Here is a 24,859-nt window from a genome sequence, read left to right on the forward strand (position 1 = left end):
ATTGCGGCCTGTCACCCCGATCTATCACCAGTTAACCTCTACCCTCTGCATGTCCCCATCCCTGTGCCACACCGATCTCACCATCTTCTCTTTCTAACTCATCCCTTGAAATCTGACTTCTCTAAAAGTAAAACGTTCAATGTGTCTCCAGGAACACTGTGTGCTCCTTCTGTCTGAACTCATGTACCATTTTATTTATTCTTTGTGTAGGCTGCTCTGAACCACCTGGAGTGACCTCCTGCTGTGCCTGCATCCTGAGAAAGGGGATTTGACTCTGAGCCAGGCAGAGGTCATGGTGGTACTGATGACCTCTATTTTTGTGGTAACAGATATTAACTTTATTAACTATATATAAAAAAGGTCAACTTTTTGATGTAAATATTTATGATTGCTATAAAATAAATGGCCATTTAGTTTATATTTTCTTGATTCTAAGATGCCATTGGTTATAAGGCACTGTTATTTTATGTGCCACCAAGAAAGTAAACAAGTAAACTATGACATTCAATTGATTTGGAAACATCTAGAGACGTTAAAATTTTAAATAGCATGCAGCTCATAATTCATAAGAGATTGTATGTTGCTTTGTAAGAGTCCGTGAATATTTTTCTTACAGCTACGTCTTCTTTTTTACAAATTAATGTCTTAAAGGGCAAAGATCTATTTTTCTTTAGCTTTTTTTTTCTCACTCGCCATACCTGGGGGTTGCTTAATAACTACTGAATGATTAACAGAACTGTTCTTAATATTAGATCTAATCACCTATTTTAGTTGCTAAACTAGGTACAGTGAAATGGGTTATTACTCAACACAATCAAGGAGCAAAAGCATTTGGGAATCAGAAGACACTGGGTCAGATCTGGATTCCAATCTGACTCTGTCCTGTTAGTGCGACTAGTGTCTCTTCTGCAAATTTCCTAACCTTTGCAGGCCTCAGTTTCTACATCTGTAATGTTGGGGTAATAATGTCACCTTGCAGTACTGTTTGGAGGATTAAAGGAACTCAGGTACTCTCCACCCCCATGGTCAAATTGGTTCTGCTACCAAGAACTGAACCCAGCTGTTTCAAGAGCATTACATGGATGCATCATTTTAAGGCACAGCTATTAGGTGTTTTAAAGACTTTGAGATATTGTGAAATACTTGCCTTTGTAATTTATTAGGTATTGTGATTGAATAATGTTGAATGTGTGTGTACTGTGGACAAAAGATATCGTATGTATTGTTTATACAGTGGTTTTATGAGTAAAATGTTATGATGAAGTGGAATTTGAGGGCTGGATATGAGCCAGTAAGCATCAAAGGTCAAGTGTGTTTTTAATCTGTGGGTGGGGATCCACATATGTGAAAGGCTGTTTTAAGTTATACTGAGATTTTCGACTGCGTGAGGGCTTTGTACCCCTAACCTCTGCATTGTTCAAGGATCAACTAACAGGGTAGGTGGTATGTGTTGAGGCAGAGGTGTGTCAGTGTGTGCCACTTTAGAGAGGGTTGTGACATTTGAACAGAGACCTGGAGAAATGAGGGCATAATCAAGGAGAGAGCTAGGGGAGAAATTTTCAAGTCAGTGAGAAAGAGCACATGCAAGGGACCTGAGATGGGAGAGTACCTGGTATGCTGAGGCAATTGAGGAGGCCAGTGTGGCTGGAGGTGACTGAGAAAAGAAGGTAGTAGCAAGAGTGGGTGCATGCATGGGCTCGAGAGGCAAGCTGCCTGGGTTCAAGTCCCAGTTCCACTGCTTACAAGCTGGGTATGTGAATCAGTAGACCAGTAAACCAGATTGTCCTCCCCCAGTGTTGGTGGGCCCAGTCTGATGGAGGCCTGAATAGAACAAAAGGCAGGGTAGGGGAGAATTTGACATCTCTGCCTGGATTTGAGCTGGAACATTAGTCTTCACTCAGACTAGAACTTACAACACTGGCTCTCCTAGGTCTCTAACTTGCAGATGGCAGATTGTGAAACATGAACTAATTCCTTATAATAATCACACAAACCAATTTCTTATAATAAACATGTATATGTATACAATTAAATATACTTAGATGAAATAAAATAGATTTATATATATGTGTGTGTATGTGTATGTGTGTATATATATACATATAATATACATATATATGTATGTGTGTGTGTGTGTGTGTGTGTGTGTATTTTTTGTTCCCTGTCTGTTTTTTGGGATAACCCTGACTAATACAGATAGAATATAAGGCAGATCATGTAAGACCTTGTAGGTTATTCATTATCAGGACTTCGGATTTATTCTGAGCAAGATGGGAAGCCATTGGAAGGTTTAAAAGCACTTCTCTTGCTGCTGTGTTGATCACAGGCGGTAGCAGCAGGGGCAGAAGCCGGGAGACTGGTCAGCAGGCCCTTGAGGTGATGCAGATAAGAGTTGTTGATGGCTCAGACAAGGGTGGGGGCTGTAGAGATGGTAAGAAATGGTTGAGTTCTGGATGAACTTGAAGGTACAACTAATGAGATTTTGCTGGTGAAATGGAGTGTGAGGTGTTGAGGATGATCCAGAGATGTTTGGTCTGAACAACTGAAAGAATGGAAAACCTTAATTAAATACACAATATGTAGAACAGCAGCAGTTGGTTATCTTTGTGGCTCTTCTTCAGGAGTGAGGTACAGATAATGTCTGTTAGTCTCTCTCGCACTCTTCTTTGCCTCAGGTACTCATCTCTTGATTGCAGTTTGCTCAAATAAGGATAAATATATCTCCCTCAAATAATCATTTATGTTTTAGCTACAGCACAGTCTAAATTCATACTTAACCCAAACATTTTTTTTCCAGAGGAAGTGACCTGCAGAGACAACCTCAGCTGGCATGTGGTTGACTTGTTTTGCCAATGCTCAGAGTCCTTTGGTTCCAGGGAGTCACAGCTTCCCAAACATTGCCATTTCCTATCACAGTTTCTGCTTCAGTTCATTAAACTAAGTGGCCCATTTGAGCAGTTTTCCCAAACATAAGAGCCTGCACCAAAGGGGAATTGAGCCTCATTGCAACACACACACACATACACACACACACACACACACACACACATACACACTCACTCACACTCAAGTTTGCAGTATTTGAGGTGAGTTTTTTCAGCTTCTACCATTCCTAGTAATGGTATTGAAATATTTTACAGTCAATGTCATCCAGGATTGAAGCTCCTCTCCATACCAGCAGTCATTGCAAGGAGCACTTAGTCTTACATAGCTAAGCCCTGAGGTAGTGACAAAGAAGTCCTATTTCCTCCATTTTACACCTCGCCTCTTGATTTGGCAGCTCAGATATTCCCATGCCTTGAGCAGCCTCGGCCCAGATCTGGCTGGGACTTCAGCTATGCTAATGTTTTGGAATCCCACCCAAGCTCTTCTCATTCAGCAGCAAGATTTTAGAGCCGGGAGAGGCCACAGCACAGCAAATACCCTCAGCAGAATGAGACGGTGTGTGTACATGTGAGAAAAGTGGGGAGCCCACAGTTCAACAAAAATTTATGAGCTCTATGTGCCAGGTACTGGAAATAGAATAATGACTTTCCTTCTCCTCAATCATAGAACTTCATTCTTGTAAGAACTGTTAAGAATTTATGATCTCTGCCAGAGACCGAAAGACACTTAAGAGACATACCAACCAAATGCATTGTAGAGGCCTTCTTTGGATCTTGGTTTAAACAAAAGGTTAAGAAATTTGTCTAAGTAATCTAGAAAATTGAACCTAGGAATTATAGTCAATTTTCTTGGATAGAAATTAATATGTTTATGTTTAAAGAGTTCCTTTGATGAGGAGTAAGATTTTTATATGCTCTCAAAATATCTCTCCAAAAGAATAATGGCACAGTGGAGAAACTGGACAATACCTTCCCCAAAGAATCAAAATAATCAAAATTAATGTCACCAACAAGGGATGATGTGCGTCTGGACTGAGGACTGATACTCTGAGAACAGAAAATCACCTATGTGGCATTCCAACCAAACACCTGTAACCTGAATCTAATCACGAAGACATCAGAAAAATCAAAATAGAAGAAAATACTATAAAATTACTGGCCTGTATTCTTTTAAAATGCCAAAATCTTAAAAAGAATAAGGAACTGATTCAGCTTAATGGAGAATAGAGACATGCCAACTAAATGCTGTCTGTGATTATGGCCTGGATCCTGTACTAGGAAATAAATGCTATAAGAACATTAGTGGAATAATTGTTTAAATTGGAGTATGGACTAGAGATTAGATAAATATATCAATGTTGAAGTTCCCAAAATTGAGAACTGTATTGTGGTTGTGTAAGAGAATATCCTTGTTCATAGTAAATACACACTGAAGTATTAAGTGGGTGCGGGGGCATTATATATGCAACCTACTACCAAACGTTGTAGAGATAAATGGTAGAAATACATGCACACACACACACACACACACACACACACACACCTTATTTCATCTAATATCTTAGTGTCTTCCTTCTACTTTCCTATACTGCAGCCATACTGGTTTTCTTTGCATTTCTTAGAAATGCAAGCATGTTCTAGATCAGGGCCTGTGCTCTCACTATTCCACTGTTTGGAATGTTCTTCCCCTAGAAATCCACTTGCCGGGCGTCTCCTTGTCATTCAGGTTTCAGATCACTCTTCAGAGAGACTTCCCTTGACTACTCAACATAATGTGTTTCCTTTCCCCCAGAGCACTTATCATTATCTGAAGATATTTAATTTATTTTTATGCTTTTTTTTCTTTTGTCAGCCTCTTTCCACTGGAATCACACATCATAAGGAGGGACCTTGATCAGGAATCTGTCCCCAGTACCTAGAATAGTGCTAGAAACATAAGCTCTCAATAAATATTTGTTGAATGGAAGAAGGTGGGATCGGGGGATGGTGTGGGAGGGACAGGACGCTAGGAAAGTTGGCAACGGACAGGTTGTGTGTGTGTGTGTGTGTGTATGTGTGTGTGTGTGTGTGTGTGTGTGTGTATTAGTGTCTAGTGTTCCATTCTACACCAAGTACATTTTTTAGAATGGAGAAGGAAAATGCTGTGTAAAATATGCTTATTTGAAACTTAGAGGCTGATCAGAATCAGCAATTTTGGAGAAAAAGAGGAATCAAAAGAGAGGAACTTTATTAGGTCCATAACTCAATTGTAACATCAGCTATTTTTTTTTTTTGATGACATAGTCTATCTATATTAAAACAGCAGTTAGAATGGTAGAAGGATCTAGTTTCCAGTTACATCTACACGGATGGATTTTCCTGAATTTTGGGACGTTCCCCTTCTATCCTATTTAGAACAACGTTATAATTTTCCCATTCTACTGAGATCAGTACCTGGATGTCTTCATCCTCACTTCTCTGTGATACTTTTCTTATAATCTTTGCTATGTGGACCTGTGATGTGGATCCATGTTGCTCCAAGTGTGCTCCTTGCATCTGAATCACTTGCACAGCCTGTTAATAACGCAGAATCCTTGGCCTAAATCAAAATCTCTGGGAGGGGAAATAGAGAAACTAGTCACTTTTTAAAAATGTTGTATATTTTTTAGAGTAAAAAATATATTTCAGAAATTCAAAATGTCCTGGGATGTGTAGTAAACAGTTTCCTTCTAACCCAGTTTCCCACCCACCTGCTTTCCTTTCTCAGAAGCATGTATTGTTATTTTAGTTTATTGAGCTTTTGTATCTCTGCCTTTTACTTTTGTTCTATAATAATAACTACATCATTAGATTTTTGTAATTCATGACAAAATGTTAGGTCTAAATTTTCATCTGATCTGTATATAGATATTTTTCTGTTGAGTGTTTTTTAATTCCCCCTTTCTGTTCCTTTCCTCTCTCTCTCTCTCTCTCTCTATATATATATGTATATATACACACACACATATATACATATATATATACATATGTATATATACATACATATATATATATGTATGTATATATATATACACACATATATAGTATCTCTGTATGGCTCCTATGCTGGTTCCATTTTGATTACTCAATTTTGAATGACTTGAGTTTTTACTGAGTCAGCTGTCATAGAAGATCAATGTGGGAAAAGGGCAAGAATGTGTTTCAAGTTAGGGACATTAAAAGAACAATTCTGTGATATACGTGGGAATTCATTGGTCTTTTTTCTCTCTTCTCCAACCAGATAAAATTAGTTCATAGTGTAAATTGTCTCTTTCCCTACCTCCTTATGAGCAGATGATCACAATGCTGTTGCTGCTGCTGGTGATGATGATGATGATGATGATGATGATGATGATGATGAAGGGGAGAAAAAAGATGGGGGAAGGAGTGAATATGCCTAGTCTAGGGGGTTCTTCTTTAAGACCATCTCCTGTATCTTTTGGAATCAACCTGTGCATCCTATTCCCCACTGTTGCAAACAAATTATTACAATTTTCCACTCCAGCGTATACCCTTAACCTTGGTGAAATGCCTTTGCCAACTCTTTCTGAGATCTATAGCCCTGGGTGATCACCCTTCACTGAATTTTCTTGAATCTCTGCTTAATCCTCTCTGCTTTTATCATTCTTTTGTCTCCTTTGAGATTCAGGGCTTCAACTACTTTTTAATTTTGCTGAATATCATGTTTGTGTTTCTTCTTCCTCTTGATGTTTTGGGGTATTTCTAAAAGGCATTCTGCTTTTACACCACTGTATTTAATTCAAAAGTTGGAATCTGCATTTTGTATTTAACTAACTAACTAACTAATTAATTAATTAATTTTATGCCTACAGCACCCCATCTTCCTAGGTGGTCTCCCATCCAAGCAAGTACTACCTGGGCCGACTCTGCTTAGCTTCCGAGATCAGATGAGATCGGGCGTGTTCAGGGTGGCATGGCCATAGATGGAATCTGCATTTTGAAAGGTACTCCAGCATTACATTTTAAAGATAATCACAAATTCTTTGACATTCTTTCTACTGAGAGGTGGAATCTAATTTCCCTTTCCTTTGAATTTGGATTGGCTTTAGTCACTCACTTATAGTAACTCATTTATAACAGAATGTGACAGAAATGACACTACATGACTTCTGAGTTAAGTTAGAGAGACCATGAAGCTTCTCTCTTATTTGCTTGCCCTTGAAGCCTTGAGCTACCATGTAAGAAGCCTGGCTACTTGAGGCTACCATGCTGTGAGAAGGTCCAAGCCACATGGAGATGCCATATTAAAAAAACTGGGTTGATAATCCCAGTTGAGTTTAGCCTTGGAGTTATCCCAGCCCAGGCACCAGACATGGTGAAGAAGACTCTAGCTTATTCCAGCCTCCAGCCATCTGGTACAACCCTGTTTAAGTCTTTTGAACAGAAATTGTAAAGCAGATATTTTGAAGCAGATGTTGTGAAGCAGACACTATCCTCAGTGTGCTCTGTCGGAATATTTGACCTATAGAAGCCCTAAGTATAGTAAAACAGTTGTAGTTTCATGCCTTTAATATGGGAAGGTTTATTAAGTAGCAGTGGATAGAATGCCCGATGATACTTTTGCACAATAAAATTTGAGAACTACTTCGGCGATAATTTCCACTGCACTCAAGATAATCGATGGGGTGGCTTTGTGCTGTTTGAACGTAGCTAAGCTGGAACTACATTTCTCAGAATTTCCCTCCCTTTGATGTTCCAGGTTGAGGTTGGTGACAAAAGAAATTTGTGCAAGATTTAAAAGGTGGAAGAGAAAAAGCAGCCATTTTTAATGCTCTGAAGGTCAGTATAGGGCATCATTTCTTATTGCAACTCAAATATGTTATCACTGATCTGCTGGTTTATGTTGTCATGGAACAGAAGCCTGTACCTCTTTCAGCTTCTGATGGAGTTTTTTTTTTTTTGTATTTTGTTTGTTTGGATGGTTTTTTTTTGAGCCTTGGGCCAGGTGAAAGTGCAGCTCCATGATGAAAGATACCAGAGACTGGGAGAGTTAGCACACCCCTGGAGAAAAACAGTGAATGAGTACTGCTGTCCATCCACATTAAAAACAAACAAATGAACAAAAAATCTTCTTCTCCTCTATACTGCTAGAGATTGAAAAGAACACACTTGCCAGATTAATAATGTATACCAATGTTTCAGAAAAGGTATTACATCTAGTATAGAAACTGTGATTGAGACTACCACTTGGTTAAGTTTATATAAGTTTATAGTAATAAATCAGCAACTGTCAGTTGATCAATTTTCCTTTTCTCTGTTTCCTTTAATTCTTCTAACTTCTGTAATTCTTCCCAGTATGTGGTATCCCTTTTGACATAGTATCATGACTGGAAGAGGAGGCAGGTGATTCCAGAGGCTTTCACGTGACCATTTCTACCACAATGATGCTTATGCAACAGGTCAAGAAACAAATCTGAGGGTTTTCCCCATTTTTAAATATAATCATCCCAAGGATGCACTCAGAGACTTGACAACTACTGGTAGGTTCATGTGCTCTCTATACCCACCGTGAGATAGAATGGGGCTAGGACTCCACTTAATCTCCTGTCTTTCATAAACCTCCACTCTAACCTGGGACTATGATGGCATTTCAGGTCCCCTGGCATCAGTATCAGCCCAAACTGTGTATCCAATAGCTCTTAAAAGGTCTGGGTATTCCCCTTTCCCCATTATGTCTGGAAAATGGCTGCAGATCCCTTTGGAGGAGGAATGGCGAATTGCTTGTTGTATGTTTTTGCAGTGGCATTGCAGAGTCATTTATTGAAGGGATTAGGCTTCCTCTTCAATCAGTAGGCTCTGAGTCTCAGAACTGCCCTAGATCTAGAAAATGAGACTGCAAGTACCCATTGTGACTGATATCTGCCTTTTGCTCACCAATTTTTTGTGTGGTTATATAATTTTTGTGTGGTTATATAAACCAAGTAATTTTCTAATCTGTTGCCCATCTATATTTCTCCTAGTAACACCATGGTCTATTAGCCACTGCCACAGATCTTGATAGGCCAAGGGACCTTGATTATTACTCAGCCTTTGTCTGTACTACAATAATTTTTACCTCAACTTTTAAGATTAGGTGCTACCATCTTGCTTCTGTTATTCTGGAATCCTATCACCCTGGTTAATGATAGAGAGCCCAATTCCATGGCAGCATCTCCTGCAATCAACTATGATGTGTAGAGGACACTTACCTTTGAACTCAAAGATGTTGGTGCCCCATCACCAGTGTTACCTCTCATTGCTCTTGTGATGGGAGTGCCCCCTGGGCCTTCCTAGGGAACCTACTTAGGCAGCAGTTTCTCTGGTTCATATAACACTCATTCTAACATTTGTACTTTCCTGAACCTACTAACATCTTCAACACTCTGTCAAAGGCATTACCGGCATTTTTATCTCATGGCAGACCGGCATTATGTCCAAGCTTCAAGGAGTCATCCCAACAGTGTTTGAGGACTGACTTTGTGTGTCTTTATCAGGACAATAAGCCTCATATCCTGAAAGAGTGCTCCCATGTCAATAATCGCTCCCTTGTCCTGCCTTATATCCTTCCCTCCCTGTCTAACATCCTCAAGCTCCACTCCCACACATTCCCCAGTTCCTGCCGATACATGTTGGCCAGGTATTCAAATTCACTGGGTGTGTATACAGTATGTTTCTAGAGGAAGAATTTCCCACTTGAGTTGTGCCATGACTTGTTCCTAGTCTTCAGTTTGAAGGCAGTTAGGGAAATGGAGCCAGATCTTGAGGAGGACAAGCACCGTTTTGTGAAGAATCTACCTCAGGTGAGATCGTTTGGATGTCTCCAATAGAATGGAGGCTGTTCTCTTTCAGTGAGTTGGGGATGGAGCTGCTTTTGCCAACTTGGAGGATTAAGAGGTATCAGAGCTCAAGGTTATTAGACTCTTACATCCAGATATCCCCATCTTAGTCTCTGGTTTTAACTATCCTCACATCAGGTCTTAGACCTTGACTTGAGACCTGTTCAGGCTTTTGTTCATTATTATTTGAGCTCTGCTAGCCTAGCAATGAAATCCTGGACTTGATTTTCAGCAGAGTCTGCCCCCTGTGGCTACAAAGGGTAAGAACCTCTTTAAACACTGCCATGGGGGCTTTCTCTTACTCTCACAGGATGTCTTGAGATGTCTGACACTTTCACAGGATGTTTCGAGTTGTTAATCTGAGCACATATATTTTTTTCTTCAAAGCTTTGAAAGCTATGAACAAAAGCCAACCAACTCTATTATCTTTATAATTATCTCTTTCTTACTTATCACCAATAATAGTATCCGTACCAATCAATGTCTGACCTGTAAGTAACCCAGTTCCAAATTTCTTTCTGAGGGTCTACTTTCAAGAGCTACTTCTACTACCAACTGTTTTAGCCTAGGTTCTTCAAAAATGCAGAGTCTGAGACAAGGACTTGCATGATGGTTGTTGGTTATTTTGGAAAATGATCTATGAAGGAACAGAAGAAGGAAGAATGAAGCAGGAAATTGGAAGATAACCTAAGAGCACATCATTGAGTTGATCCCACTGTGGGGAACAGAGGTTAATCCTTCCCAGAATGCTCTTGGAGGTCATATAGAGCGTGCATAAAACTTGTCTTCTTGAAAGGGAAGGAGGGAATATTCATCATTCATTTCTTGTGCAAGGATTGCCCCATGAGGTATTAACTTTCTCAAATTTTCAGTTTTTAGAAAAATTATTTGGTTCTTTTGTATTCTCTAAAGGTGATCACTGAGGTTTTATTTTAAAGTATTATTATAAACTTATAGATTTTACTATATTTTATATGTTTCATTTTATTACAATCATGATTCTTATGGATAATATCCTGTCTTTGGCTATTGGGAGACCCTTCAAATTGCTTCCATTTTTGACCATTGGGAACTCCTTCGCATTGGTTCTTGTGACCTTTCGACATGACCCCAGTGGACTTCAATAGCTTCCTTGTTTTCTAGTATGACTAGATATTCCAGGCTCATTCCTGCTCCACACAGGAGCTCATTCATTTGCCCAAGGAGCCTGGGGTTCCTTTTCAGGAGAAATGGTATTTATAGATTACAGTCTGGGCACTAGGGGTCCTCATTGGGTTGGTCATAGGCCTTTTCCCTGGACAGAGCTAGAAATATGTATTGTATGAAAAAGAAAGCTATCTCATGGGTAAATACTCATATTTCCAATTTAAATAAAATATTAATTTTATTGACTTTATATTTGTATCTTTTTACTCTTATTTATTAACATACTTAATTTGCTTTAGCTTATTCTATGTGTATATATGATACTTTCAAACATCATTAACAAATTACTTATTTCCTTTAGCCTATTATATACATGTGTTTAATAGCTTCAAACTATTGTTATCAGCAATGTGATCCCTGAATACAACTTAAGATTATTTTGCAATTTTTTTTGCAGATTTTTGCAAATGTTTTTTCCTTTAGATTATATTTCACTAGGAGGGTATTGTCAAATTTCTGTATTTTCAAGTTATTGAATTAATTCTCCTTTATATAGTTAAGCCATCAACTTGATATACTTGATATTTTGTTTTCAGTTTTCAAGGACTGATATTTTCCTATCTTGATTTAATTTTGTTTTATAATTATTGAGACTATTTACATGGTTTCTAAGTTAAAAGTTATAAAACAAAGTATATTCAGAGAAGTTTAGTTTCTAAATCTATTTTCTCTAATCCACTTCTTCCTCCTAAAAGTAACCATTTTCTATTACATTTTAATATATTCTTCAATTTTTGAAAATATATGGATTTTTTCATATTTTATCCTTTTTTATGTAAAAGATAGAATACTATACACTTCACCCTGCACTTTGCTTTTTCCACCTAACTATATATCATGGAATTCATTCTGTAGTGGCACATAGAAATCTTATTCCTCTCTACAGCTGCATAGTTCTCCGTTGTGCAAATTTATAAATCGAAGATAGTAACATTAGATTTGGAATAAGTAACTAGAAGGCTAAAATAGTCAATTATTGTAATGGGGAAGGCTACAAAAGGAACAGGTTTTGAGGGTAATATCAGGAATTTGGTTGAGGTCACATTTTGTTTGAGATGCCTATTAGACACGCAAGGAGAGTTATGAGTAGACAGTTTTGTCTATATGAGTCTAGAGTTCAAGAGCAAGGTCTGAACTAGACATATAATTTGAAAGTTAATAGCCAGGGAGTATGGTGAAATAGTATGGAGGGGTAAATGCCCCAAGCTGGTTAATTCTCCCTTGTTTTTGTTAACTCCTAACTCTAGCTGAGATTTTGGTTGCTTGATTTTATTCCCTGAACCCCTCTTTCACTGATTTCCCTTGTGAACGCAAAGGCAATCATTGCCTCAAAGTGGAGCAGGGAGAAAGCAAGAGGAAATGTAACTTGTTTTCATTAACCTATTTCTTTCTACGAGTGTTCTGCCCCAGGCCATAGCCAACCCATCTGCCCCTGCCCACTTCAGGTGCACTACTTCCATCTCCCCAGAGGTCTCTTACAGCCCATGTCATTAGTTCCTGGAATTCATGTTCCCTTTAAGCTTTTCCTTGTCTGATTCTGGGGAAGGGAACCAGCAATTTATGCCAATTTTCTGTCTTTGTAGGAACCAGAAATTCTATTTGTTTTTAAAAATTAAACAAGGGAAAGGAATATTTATTAAGCAAAAGAAGATAGGGGAGACTCTGGTTTATCATCTTTTTCAAATATCCTATGAAAATATCTCCAAGAAATTGAACCCAATTAGAGTCAAGTTGAGGAAAACGGATTTGACAAAGCTGGGACCTGCATACTGGGTGAAAAAATTAAAAATTGCTAATTGCTAGAAAAAAGAATTCTTTGTGAAGAAAGGTTATAATATGAAAACTCAAAAATTTTACCATGGGTAAACATGTGTAATGTCTCCTTAAGAGATATTTTCCTAGTCTACAGAATGCGAGGGGAAAGATAGCAAAGTTCATCACAGATTATTTCATTGGGAAGTTATAATCAACGTTAAGTATAATAACTACTAAAGTAACCAGGAGGGTAGATTATAAAATTAAACTAGGTGACATAATTTGAAGTAAATAAAATTTAAGTAGATATTAGGAAAGTATTTATGGAAATTAATATCTACATTTTATATAATTCCTCTTGATTGACTCTATGTCCTTAATATATTTACCCTTTTCTATTTCTGTTCTGGTGGCAACTTCAAAAATTTTACAAGAAATATATGCTCGTTATCCCCTAATACAAGTGAATACAGAGTCAAAAGTGAAGGTTTTCCTATAACAGTACTTTCCCTTCTAGATGCAACAGAACATACCTCCCAGAGATAACCACCCTTGACAGTTTTGTATTTATCTTGCCTGTCTTAGTCCATTCAGGATGCTATAACAAAATACCATAGACTGGGTGACTTATAAAAAACAGAAATTTATTTCTCACAGTTCTGGATGCTGAGAAGGCCAAGATCAAGGCGCCAGCAGATTTGGTGTCTGGTAAGAAACTGCTTCCTGGTTCATAGATGGCCATCGACTTCTTCTGTCCTCACCTGGAAAAGGGGTGAGTGAACTCTCTGGGGTCTCTTTTATTAGGGCACTAATCTCATTCATGGGGGCTCTGCCTTCATGACCTAATCACCTCCCAAAGGCCTTTCTTCCAAATACCATCACACTGAATATTAGGTTTCAACGTATGAATTTTGGGGAGACACAAACATTCAGTCCATCGTACCCTTTTATATAAATTAAACATATTTACATGTAAACAAACACACACGGGATCACTTTATACATATATATTTCTGAAATTTACTATGGGCGTATTCCCATATTAGTACATTTAGATCTATGTCATTATTTTAAGTAGCTGAAATTCATTTTGTACATATATTAATATATGACATTTTTTATTGAAATGACACACAAAAAGATAAAGAAATGAATCATAGCTTCTTTTATTCTTTTAAAATTAAAATGATATAAAAATAATAAGTAATGCCTGCTCATTGGTCCTAGTTATACATCTTCTCTACGTTGCCAGTTTGTATTTTTTGCCTGTTCACTAAAGAATAAATTCACAGATCTATAAGGCTAAGGTGTAAAAAGCAATACATTTGTACCAGAAGCAAAGAGACTCTTGCATATTTGATCTTTAAGACTGGGGAGTAGAGGAAAATGTATTCAGTAGTTTTTCAGATAAGGGAACAAAGGTGGAAGATAAAAATTAACATTAAAGAAAGAATTTTTAAGGTATTATATGAGATAGGCAGAAAAGCTTCATGTAAAAATCTTTTCTCAAAGGTACTTTCTCTTATTTAAGGTAAATAAGGCCTAGTAAAGAAGAAAGGAACTTCATTCTCATAAATGAGAACAAAACCTCAGGTCATTAAGGTTAACATAGAAAGAGAAACAAGGAGAGAGTTCTTATAAAACCTCTCTAGAGAATGTGAGGCTTGATGGCTGAAGGAGAAATTAATGTCAAAGGAAAGCTCTTGCACCGAGAGACAAAACTTCATGTACTTATGGCAAAAGGAAGTGGGGAACATTTTTTTTTTTTTTTGGATAGGAAAGAGGAAATAACTTCAAGCAAAATTTCTTAAGATCCCTGCCTCAGTATTTCAGGCATTTGAAGGACTGCCATATGGAACGGGGATTAGGCTTTGTTCTCTAAGGCTCAGAAGGGAGGTTAGTATTGCAGGGTGTGGTCACGGGTAATAGTCACAAAGTTATCCAACAGCGGTTATCTGCTGCATGCCAGGAGCTCTCAGGAGCTGATAATGTCTGAGCAATGATGAAATGACTGAGGATTACAGCAGCAATTCCTACTCAGTGGGGATTAGATTTGTAGACTTCTGAGATCCCATCTAATACTGAGATCCAATGTTATTAAAAGAAAGAATCACACATACTCAAATCCCCTTCAGCAGGGCTGACACTAGTTATGGGTGCGGGAGTGAGGTGGGGTGGCTCTGCGCGGTGGGGAGGCTGTTGGCTGGTGGAGGAAGAGCTGGGGAAGTATTTCTAGCAGACTTCATTAATATAAACAGTTTGATTTAAAATGTATTGCAAAGTTCATGGGCTTCTGGGTGGGGGCAGGGTCTGAGAGCTCCCCTAAGGAGAGAAGCAGAAGCTGGCAGGGGCATGCTCCATTTGAATGGCACTGAACCCCCACTTAGGCGCTGGAGGGAACTTTGACCATTTCAAGGAAGACAATTCAAAGCCTGGTGTAGCCAGAGCAGTAGTCCCTTTTGTTGCAGTATGAAGGTTGTACTGCCCTTTAATTGGAAATTATCAATCTGGATTTACTTAGAAGGCATAAAAATAAAGTTGATAGGTGAACAAACAATATCTGAGGAAATACATCGAATGCGATTATGATTAAAGAAGTTTTTAAATTTATTATTCCATTTTAAACTAAATTTTTGCGTAATTTTCTCCTTCATTTAAATTAAAATGTAAGAACATGAACTTTACCATGTACCAGGAACTGAAAAAGATGATATATCATCAGTGGGATTAATATTTTAAAGCCTGAATAATGATGTAATGCAAAATAGGTTGAAAATTAAATTGTTATTCTACTTAGAAAAAATTACATAACATAAAGTCTAAGGGTAATGAAATTCTTCAATGTCTAATATTTCTAGTCCTAGTTTCAAGGTGAGAGAAAAGATGCATACAGGTTTTTCTCAATAAAAGAACACAATCGTAAGTATTTAAGGCCGAGAGAAAAAAGAAATTTGTAGTCTTAAAGAACAATTTAACGTTATGTGAAATGTCCTCTGTCAAAAATCCTCTTGTCTTAAAGACTCATAATGAAGTTTTGAAAAAGTAGTTTTATGTAAATGAAAATCTCCAGAATAAGACAACAGAGTTTCATGACTTTAATGCCAAGTTATAAAAAGAAACATAAAAATAAATGTTTTCACAAGAATGAGAAAGTGGCTTGATGTACAATCTCTTGAATAAAAGAATAAAATTTTACTCCTAGAGAGAAAGGGGGCAGTAGAATAAAAATAAATTATTTGTGATGGTAATAAGAAAAATAGCTTTATTTTGTCAATCTCTCTAAGAATCCTACTTAATATTCCTTAAAGCTATTGACAAGGCAAATGACAACAAAATACTCTAGGTCTTTAAGTCCAACCTAAAAGAGAAAATGAAGAATTAATATGTATAATTTCACATGCAATATCATCTCTTTAAGAAATCCTGTTTGGTTTTGTTTTTAGGATCTTCTGAAATTATGGCAAGTGTCCTTTCTCAGCTAGATTGTACCTTGGTGTTTTTGATCTTGAAATAGAAATTTCAGACACCCAGGGCCAGAGGCCATCAGAGGATTTCTTATCACCTTTAGGGCTTTGCTGACGCCCATTCTCCGCCTGAGGGTGCTTCCTTTAAGCTCCTGGTGGTCTCCACCTCTGTCAGGACATAAATGAGAGTGGGCAATTGAGTGTCTGTAGGAATGACTTCGTGAATTTTCCAAGGAGTAAGATTGTTTTTCACTTCACCTATTATTTTGCTCAAAGCAGATACTATGAGCCCATGGAGATATCTCATCATATTTACGTCATTTGAGTCACCAAGGGGCAAGTCCTCTTAGAAACATGAAAACATACAAGCATGGTTTTTCCATAAAGAGGGTTTATTTTTATTTTTATTTTTTTTAAATTAGTAAAGTTGTAAAAAAATCTACCTTATTCTCCCTTGTGTCAGAGGTACAGTATGGCTTCTGGGAAGAGGTTTATGAATCTTGCAGTACCTTGTTTAAGAAAAATAATTAAGAATGGTCTGTTAATCCCATCTACTGCTAATGAGAAGAAGAACAGGGTCTTCTTTGAGGTGTTAGAAAGCTGGACCAGAGAAGAAAAAAGTAGACTGGGGGAGAATTTCTCTAAGATATGGCAAGAAGAAGGGAAAATAATATTATTGAGAAAACATTCTATACAAGGGAACAAAACTTTACCCCTATCAAGCAGAGGTACACCAAAATAATATGTATGGTTGTTGGAGGTTTAGGGGCCAGTAAGTTAATAGCTATCTTCCCTGCAGAGCTTGGACTGAACCGAGAATAGATTGAAGAGATGGGCAGATGGAGATAAAAATATCAGCTTCACTATTGAAAGAAAGCTAGACTGAGTGACATGGCTTAGATCTGTGGCCAAAAGTGATTGCTAATTCTTTCTTTGAATTAGAGACTTACCCAGAATGGCACAGCGGAACAACTGCAGGCTCCTTAAGCCACAGCACAGAGTAGACCCAAATGCATGCTCTGAAGGTAGGCAGGTCACTCCTAGTCTTTTCTTCCTTGATTTCTCTGCAGCATTTAAAACAATTGATCACACCCTCCCCAAACACATTTTTTTTTTTATTGGCTTCCAGCGCATCAGGTTTCTCTGGTTATCCTTCAGTCTCACTGGCTGCTCCTGCTGGTTTCCTCTGCCGGTTCTTCCCCTTCTCTGTGAACTGTGAGTGCTGAAATTTGAGTGTGAAAATGCTGCAGTGCTCACTGTCTCCTCTTCTTTCCTTCCTTTCTCTCTTCTGTCACTCCCACTCTTTTAGTGATCTTGTTCAAATATGGGCTATATGCTAATGACTCCCAAGTTTATATCTCCACTTGGGATATCTTCCTGAACTCCAGATTCTTATATCCAACTGTCTAATCGCCATTTCCACTTGCATGGCCAATTCATGTCCACTTTAGCATGTGCCAAATGAAACCCTGATCTCCCTTTTCCAGCCTGGTCCTTCCTGTCCCCCTTTCTCTAGTTTTCCAGTTGCTCAGGCCAAAAGCTTCAAAGTCTCCTTGATTCCTCTCTCTCTCACACCTCACATTCAATTATCAGCAAATCCTGTGGACTCTACCTTCAAAATAAATTAAGGGTCCTATCACTTGTCCATCTCTATTGCCACCACCTTTGTGTAAGCCAACATCAATTCTCGCCTGGATTATTACAGTAGCCAAAAGCTATTCACCACCCCAACTATCCTCACAGTCTATTCTCAGAACAGCAAAGTGATCCAATGGGATCTTTAAAAAAATCTGAGTCAAACAAACACTTCTGTGCCCAAAAACTTTCAAAGGCTTCCTATTTAACATAGACTAAAAGCCAAAGTCTTTACTTATGCCTACAAAGTCTATATAACCTGCTTCTGCCCTGGCCATATGTGACCTCATCTCTTACTCTTTCTCTAGAACCATCCTTTCTAGCCACATTCTTACTGGTCCTCAAACAGGCCAGGCATGCATTTGCCTCAGAGGCTTTTCACTTCCTATTCATGCTGCCTTCATAACTCTTTGTTCCAATGTCACCCTCTTACTGAGGCCTTCTCTAACCTTCACTTGCCACCTGCAACTTCTATATTTCCATCATTCTCCTTCCCTATTCTATTTTTCTCCATAACGTCTGTAATGATATGACACATATATTTTATTTATTTATCTATCTTCTCCCCAGCCTTCTTCTACTGCTCTCACAAATACATACACCACGAGGGCAAGAATTTTTGTCTATTTTATTTGATCCTACACCCCCAGCATCTAGAATATGGTCTAGAAAATAGCAGTCGCTCAAATATTTGTCGAATGAATAATTTTAAAAAACCGAATAAATGAATGAATCCCAAAGGGATAGCAGCTATGGTAAACATGCCCTTCCTTCTTTTGAACTCACCAATCACAAAATTCACTTCTTACATGACACTCTAGCAGAAATCTCTCCATATGGAAATCTGAGGATTGGGGAATAAGTGTTCCCTCAAAAAGTGATGGAGGAAAATATAAAAACCTATTAGAAAACATCTTCTTGAATAAGACCACCTCAGACGAGGTGGCTTTTAAGACTGAGGAAGAAGAGGGAAGATTAGGTTCATGCAAAATATTCCAAGTAGAAAACAAAACTCAGATTTTTAAGATTAATGGAGAAAAAGAAATAAAATGAGAAAATTTGTATTAGGAAGGAGGAAATACCTTTATGCAACATCTCATCTCTAAGCAAATCGCCTTTGGTGTTTAAGACTGGGGTAAGGGAATAAAAAGTAATTATTCAGGTCTCAAAGACTAAGATATAAAAGGATAATATTTATGATAAGAAGAAAAAGAAATGAATGAGATTTTAAGAACTGGATAAGTAAAAATAAAAATTTCCCAGAGCCTTCAGTGTTTTAAGGACAAGCTCGTGGAAGGAAAATAAAATAGAAGAGAATGAATGAAAGTATTTGTGGAGGCAAAGGTGGATTTATTTGGCTATTTGTCTCACAACTTCTGCATGGTTTGTGGCTACATATATCCTTTTACTTCTGTCATTGTGATAACTCCTCTCAAACCCTCAAATAACATTCTAGAGATAAATTAAGCATCACGTCAAGTACTGTGTCATATTAAACCCCATGCTGATGAACCAAACTCGCTGTGAAACCCAGAAAGCCAGTCAGATTAAATGATGATCAGATTTTATTAGGTTATCTTGGAGGCAAGATTATAATTTAAAATATTTAAGAAATACTTTTTAGATTATAAGATAATGAAGAATATTTGAGAAATAAATTTTAGGTTTAATATAATTTATAAAATTACATTATAACAATATGCTTCAAATAAGGAAAACCAAAAGTGTTCATTGTGTAGAAATGAGAATAATGGATAGTATTTAATTGTGTGTTACAGAGAACTTACTTTTGTACAGTATATCGCACATGATGGCCTTTTATCTTTCCCTCAGGACAGGTCGATATAGAGGGAAAGACATTGTGTATTGGTCTGTCATCTAAGACGATAGTTCCACATAGCCCAGTGGCATCACTCAGGCCAGGAGAGAGCCAGGGAGCCTCAGTGTCTGTGTGCAATTTGATCCAGTCCCTTGATGGATGAGAGCTGACTTCAGCTTCAGGGAGACTAGCTGCTGGAGTAGCAGGTATGCCATTCAGGTTGGGTATAGGTAACTGTACCATCTACAGTCAGGCTCACAGGAGAAGAGATATGACTTCTGTAAAGCTTAATAGTTTGTATAGTTAGAAGAAAATAAACAGCATCCATATTTTCTTTCTTGCCAGAACAGGAAAGCAGGCAAAAAGTCAGAACCTTTGTCTGAGAGACAAGGCCTAAGTAACTTAACCCACCACGACCTTTTTTCTGTAACTGCTCTGTCTGTCTCCATTCTTGTTTTCCTTTGACTTATTCTCCACATAGCAGCCGATTGGATCATATCATTGTTTTGATTAAAGTCCTTCAACGTCAAGGCTCTTAAGGTGTCTACGTGATCTGGCTTCTGTCTCTCGTTTCTCACCATGAGCTCTTTGGAACCTTCCTCCAGGCCTACTGGTTTCCTGCACTGAATCAGGCTCTTCTCTGACTTGGGCCTTCACACTTGCTGTTCTTCAGTCTTTATGGCGCCAATTTCCACCAAATTTTCAGGTCTTAGTTGCTCAAAAAGCCATTTCCTTGTCCCTTCCCCAAACTAATCTATATTTTCCCTGTTACTCTCCCTCTCAAGTTACAAGGTTCTTTTCCTTCATAGTGCTCATCACGATTTGTGGTGATACATTATTTAGTACTTGCTTAATGCCCATCTCCCCCAAAAGATTGAAAGGCGAGGATCATGCTGGTTTTGTTCACAATTTTACATCTAGCTCTGCAGAAAGAATTGGCCAGGAATGGCCCTTTGAGAAAGATATAGCTAGTGGACACCAGGAGCAGGGCACTTAATACCAAATGTCAGAGTTCCCTACTCTGTGTTATGATGCCTTATGGAGACACAGAGATGAGATGAGCAGAGATGATTATCAGAAGAGCCGAGTTCATCTAACAGAGGGAGAGGGGAGAAGTGACAGCTGTGAAGCGTGGTTGGAGTGTGCAAGCACTACCAAGGGATAAACCTGCATAGGGACTGAGGTTCCTGAAGTCATGCAGGCTGGATGCTTGGACCATGGCATTGGTACGAAGAGCAATGACAGAACTTGAGAACATTTGAATGGCATGAATCAAGGAACATGAACTTAGGAGAGAAAAAAGCTTTGTTAATTATAAAAATATCCTCCCCTCCCCTCTTTTGAACTTTTTTGTAAATTGATTTCATTCTTCTCTCATAATTTAATCATTCATTCATGAATTCACATTTATCCAATAAACATCTGGGGCAATGTGTTCCGTATTATTTATGGTTAAAAAAGATCCAAAGTTCTTACTTCTTTAAGAATTCAGCATTTAGTATAGGAGTTTTAATATGGTAGACATATATTCAAATTGTTACAGCACACAGCTGTTTATGATAAATACTCCAAGAAGGGCAGAAAAATGAAGTGTTCTAGTATGTCAGTGACACAACCAGTGGTGCCCTAATTTACTGACTTTTGGAGCATTACTTAGAACTTAAGCAGTTAGCTAGAGGCACAGAACCAAAGATTCAACTAGGGGTGCAGGTAAATATTAACAAACCAGTACTGCATAGCTTTGTTATGACCAATTAATCAGACATAGGTTATGTCTGACCAATCAATCAGAACATGTCTGACTCATCAGCTAAGACTCCCAAACAATTAGAATAAACATTAGTCAAATATCAGCTGCAATCATTGAACACTTATCATGAATCAGGTACTGTCTTAACAGGGTTTTTAGCCTGGTTATTATGCTTTTAGTGAGGCAGAGGTTACAAATAGTTTTCAGTTTTTAGGCCCAATCAAATTGACATGTAGTGGCCCCCTGGATAGCTGAGTTAAGGATTCTAAAGCTGAGTGTAAGCTCACTGTAAAAGAATGTGGTGACTGATATGGGCAATGAATGGAGAAAGGACAAATTGTAGCACATGTGCCGTGTATTTGACATCTTTGCTGTGATTAAAAAACAGACAAGCCAGCATTCAAATCCTTAGGCATGTAGGACCTGTGCAACTTTGGGCAAGCAGCTTTATCTATCTAGCATCATTGTAAGACTTGGGTAGTAATACCTACCTCATAGGATTATTGTGAGAGTTAAACAAGACTATATTGGAGGGATAGTATGGAGAACGTTGTGTAAGAATTCCATTGTCTGAAGTGACAGCTCCCATGCTAAGATTCTGCTCTCTGTAGTATGGAGGTGAGATTCCAGCTTCATGTCCAGGCTAATGGCAGCAAGAGGCAGGAAAGGGAGGAGGAGAAAGCTTAAAGGCAGGACAGACCCAGTCCTGGTGGAGGAAGATGCAGTGATGGAGCCAGGAGCAGAGACCTGGGAGAAGGGATGTGTCTAACAAATTTTTTTTTGGTGAAATACTGTGGCCCTGTGACCCCTCCCCTGATTTCCTGGAATCTTTAGGAAAACTACACAAGTCACAATATGCTTGGTCCATTGGATTTTTTGCGGGGAGAAGCTGGGGAAGGGCAGAGCTTTGGATCAAGTTTAGCAAGGGTGCAAAACAGTGTCTTCTCCTCTTGGTGATGAATACTCAGTAAATGATAGTTATTGCCATCCCCATTGCTACCACAAGTGTTTCGGTAGACATATGAATAAGATATGACGATGGCCTAGAGGAAAGAGAGCTAAGTTGGCCTGGGTGGATCTGTCCTTAATTAGACTGTCATTCTTAAAAGTTAAGAATTCTTGTTAAGAAGAAGTCTTTGTTTAAATCTCAGGGCCCATGAGAGTCCAGAACTAAACCTATGTTTATATGGGCAAATAATTTTGACAAAACAGCCAAAAACATACAGTGGAGAAAGGAAAGCCTCTTCAATAAATGGTGCTAGGAAAACTGGAAAGCCACTTGCAAAAGTATGAAACTACACTGTTGTCCATCACCATACACCAAAATTAACTCAAAATGGATTAAGGACCTGAATATAAAGCCTGAAATGATAAATTGCATAGAAGAAAATATAGGAACTAAACTCAAGGATCCTGGACTTAAAGAGGATTTTATGAATTTGACCTCAAAGGCAAGAGAAGTAAAAGCAAAAATAAATGAATGGGACTATATCAAACTAAAAAATTCCGCACAGCAAAAGAAACCATCAACAAGATAAAGAGACGACCATCCGAATGGGAAAATATATTTGCAAGTAATGCCTCTGATAAAGGCCTAATATCCAAAATATACAAAGAACTCATGCAACTCAATAACAACAAAAAATCAAACATTCCAATCAAAAAATGGGCAGAAGAACTGGACAGACACTTCTCCCAAGAAGACATACAAATGGCCAACAAACATACGAAAAGATGCTCAACGTCACTAGCTATTAGGGAAATGCCAATCAAAACCACAATGATATACCATCTCACACCTGTTAGAATAGCTGTTATCAACAGGACAAATAATAACAAGTGTTGGAGAAGATGTGGAGAAAAAGGAACCCTCATACACTGCTGGTGGGACTGCAAATTGGTCCAGCCACTATGGAAAACAGTATGGAAGTTCCTTAAACTAAGAATTGATGTACCATGTGATCCAGCAATCCCTCTACTGGTATTTACATCAAAGACTTGAAAACATAAAAGATATTTGCACACCGATGTTCATAGAGCGTTATTCACGGTGGCCAGGGCATGGAAGCAACTGTAGTGTCCTATAATAGATGATTGGATAAAGAAACTGTGGTACATATATACAATGGAATATTATTCAGCCATACAAAAAGGTGAAGTACTGCCATTTGCGACAATATGGATGGACCTTGAGATAATCACAGTAAGCAAAATAAGCCAGACAGAAAAAGTTGAAAAGCATATGATATCACCTATATGTGAGATATAAACCTAAAAGCAACAAATAAGACACACAAACAGACTCATGGACATGGACAATAAACTAGTGGTTACCAGAGGAGGGTGGAGGGGGTGGAGAGAGATAGATGGGGTAAAAGGGGTCAAATATGTGGTGACAGAAAAAAGCCTAACTATGGATGGTGAACGCACAATGCAATATATATGCCTTATTGTTGAATTGTACACCCGACAGTTACTGGATTTCGTTAACCAATGTGACCATAAAAAAAAAATCTCAAAGTCCAGACAGCCTTTTATAGTGTAGACTCTGAAATGTTTTATAGACTAGAAGTCTGTATGAATCTAAGCTGTATGAGCCCTTGGGTTTTATTAAAGGACGCTCTGGAAACATAAACTTGTTTGTCTTCCTGATAAGCCATGCAACTCCTGATCATAGAGTCAAGTTCTCTGTGATAAGAAGTGAATATGCCACAGTACATGCCCTTTTTGAATTTCCTGATCCAAATGCAAGGCTGACTGCATGAGGTCCTTGGCATTTGCATTTAATCCCAAAATAATCTTTGCCGAACATCTCTTTTGCTTTTCTCAGTCTTGCTCTGGTTGCTATTTGTTACAGTATTTTCTTTTAGCTTTTTTGGATCTCATTTTGACTATTACTTCCTGATTCTCTTTGACATCAGTGTAGCAGAAGGTAGTACTCTGAGCCTGAGAAAGGTCTGCCAGTGGGTTCAGACTGGTCCAAGCCCTGCTGACAGATGGAGGAATGGCTTCCAGAAATCTAGCTGTGGTGAGACTGAGGAGCCTCCTGGGAGAGCTTTACCTTACAGTGGAAGGCTGTAACTCAGGATGACAAGCCCAGCTCAGGAACAAAGCTTTAGTCCTTAGAGGAGAAGGGCAATTCTAAGTAGATAAGTACCTGAACTCCCGTCTCGCCACCAAAAACTCAGGTTTGTATTCTATAAAGACTTGGAGTGACTAGTGTAGCAGAGACTGGTTAGATGCTCTTTTTCTTCCTGAGCTCATACCTTCCCGACACACATCTTTTGTGTCTGAGTTCTGGCTAAATAAATGTGGGCAGAGGTCCCATATACCACCTTAGGCCTGGCCCATAAAACTTCCTGCATGATCGGGAATGCAAATGATCTAGTAGAGAATTCTAGGCTCTAAGGATGAAGAAACACGAGAAGGAAGAAGCCTGGGTCCCTGAATGACAGGGAGGAATAGAGCCCCCGTGCTGCCTATGCTTGCCC

At 38.4% G+C, this 24,859-nt stretch overlaps 1 long non-coding RNA gene and 1 pseudogene across 1 annotated transcript; one reads left to right on the top strand and one right to left on the bottom strand.

Moving 5' to 3' along the window:
* Positions 1 to 6,727: 6,727 nt before the first annotated feature.
* On the bottom strand, positions 6,728 to 6,849 carry LOC120613785 (uncharacterized; annotated as a pseudogene).
* On the top strand, positions 6,828 to 22,639 carry LOC120613737 (uncharacterized). Its single transcript, XR_005655762.1, has 4 exons — positions 6,828 to 6,868; positions 7,624 to 7,703; positions 13,358 to 13,472; positions 22,520 to 22,639. It is a non-coding gene; the product is annotated as an uncharacterized LOC120613737 (long non-coding RNA).
* Positions 22,640 to 24,859: the final 2,220 nt, after the last annotated feature.

Source organism: Pteropus medius, unplaced genomic scaffold (assembly GCF_902729225.1).
Source record: "Pteropus medius unplaced genomic scaffold, Ma_sr-lr_union100, whole genome shotgun sequence".
NCBI classification, from domain to species: domain Eukaryota; kingdom Metazoa; phylum Chordata; class Mammalia; order Chiroptera; family Pteropodidae; genus Pteropus; species Pteropus medius.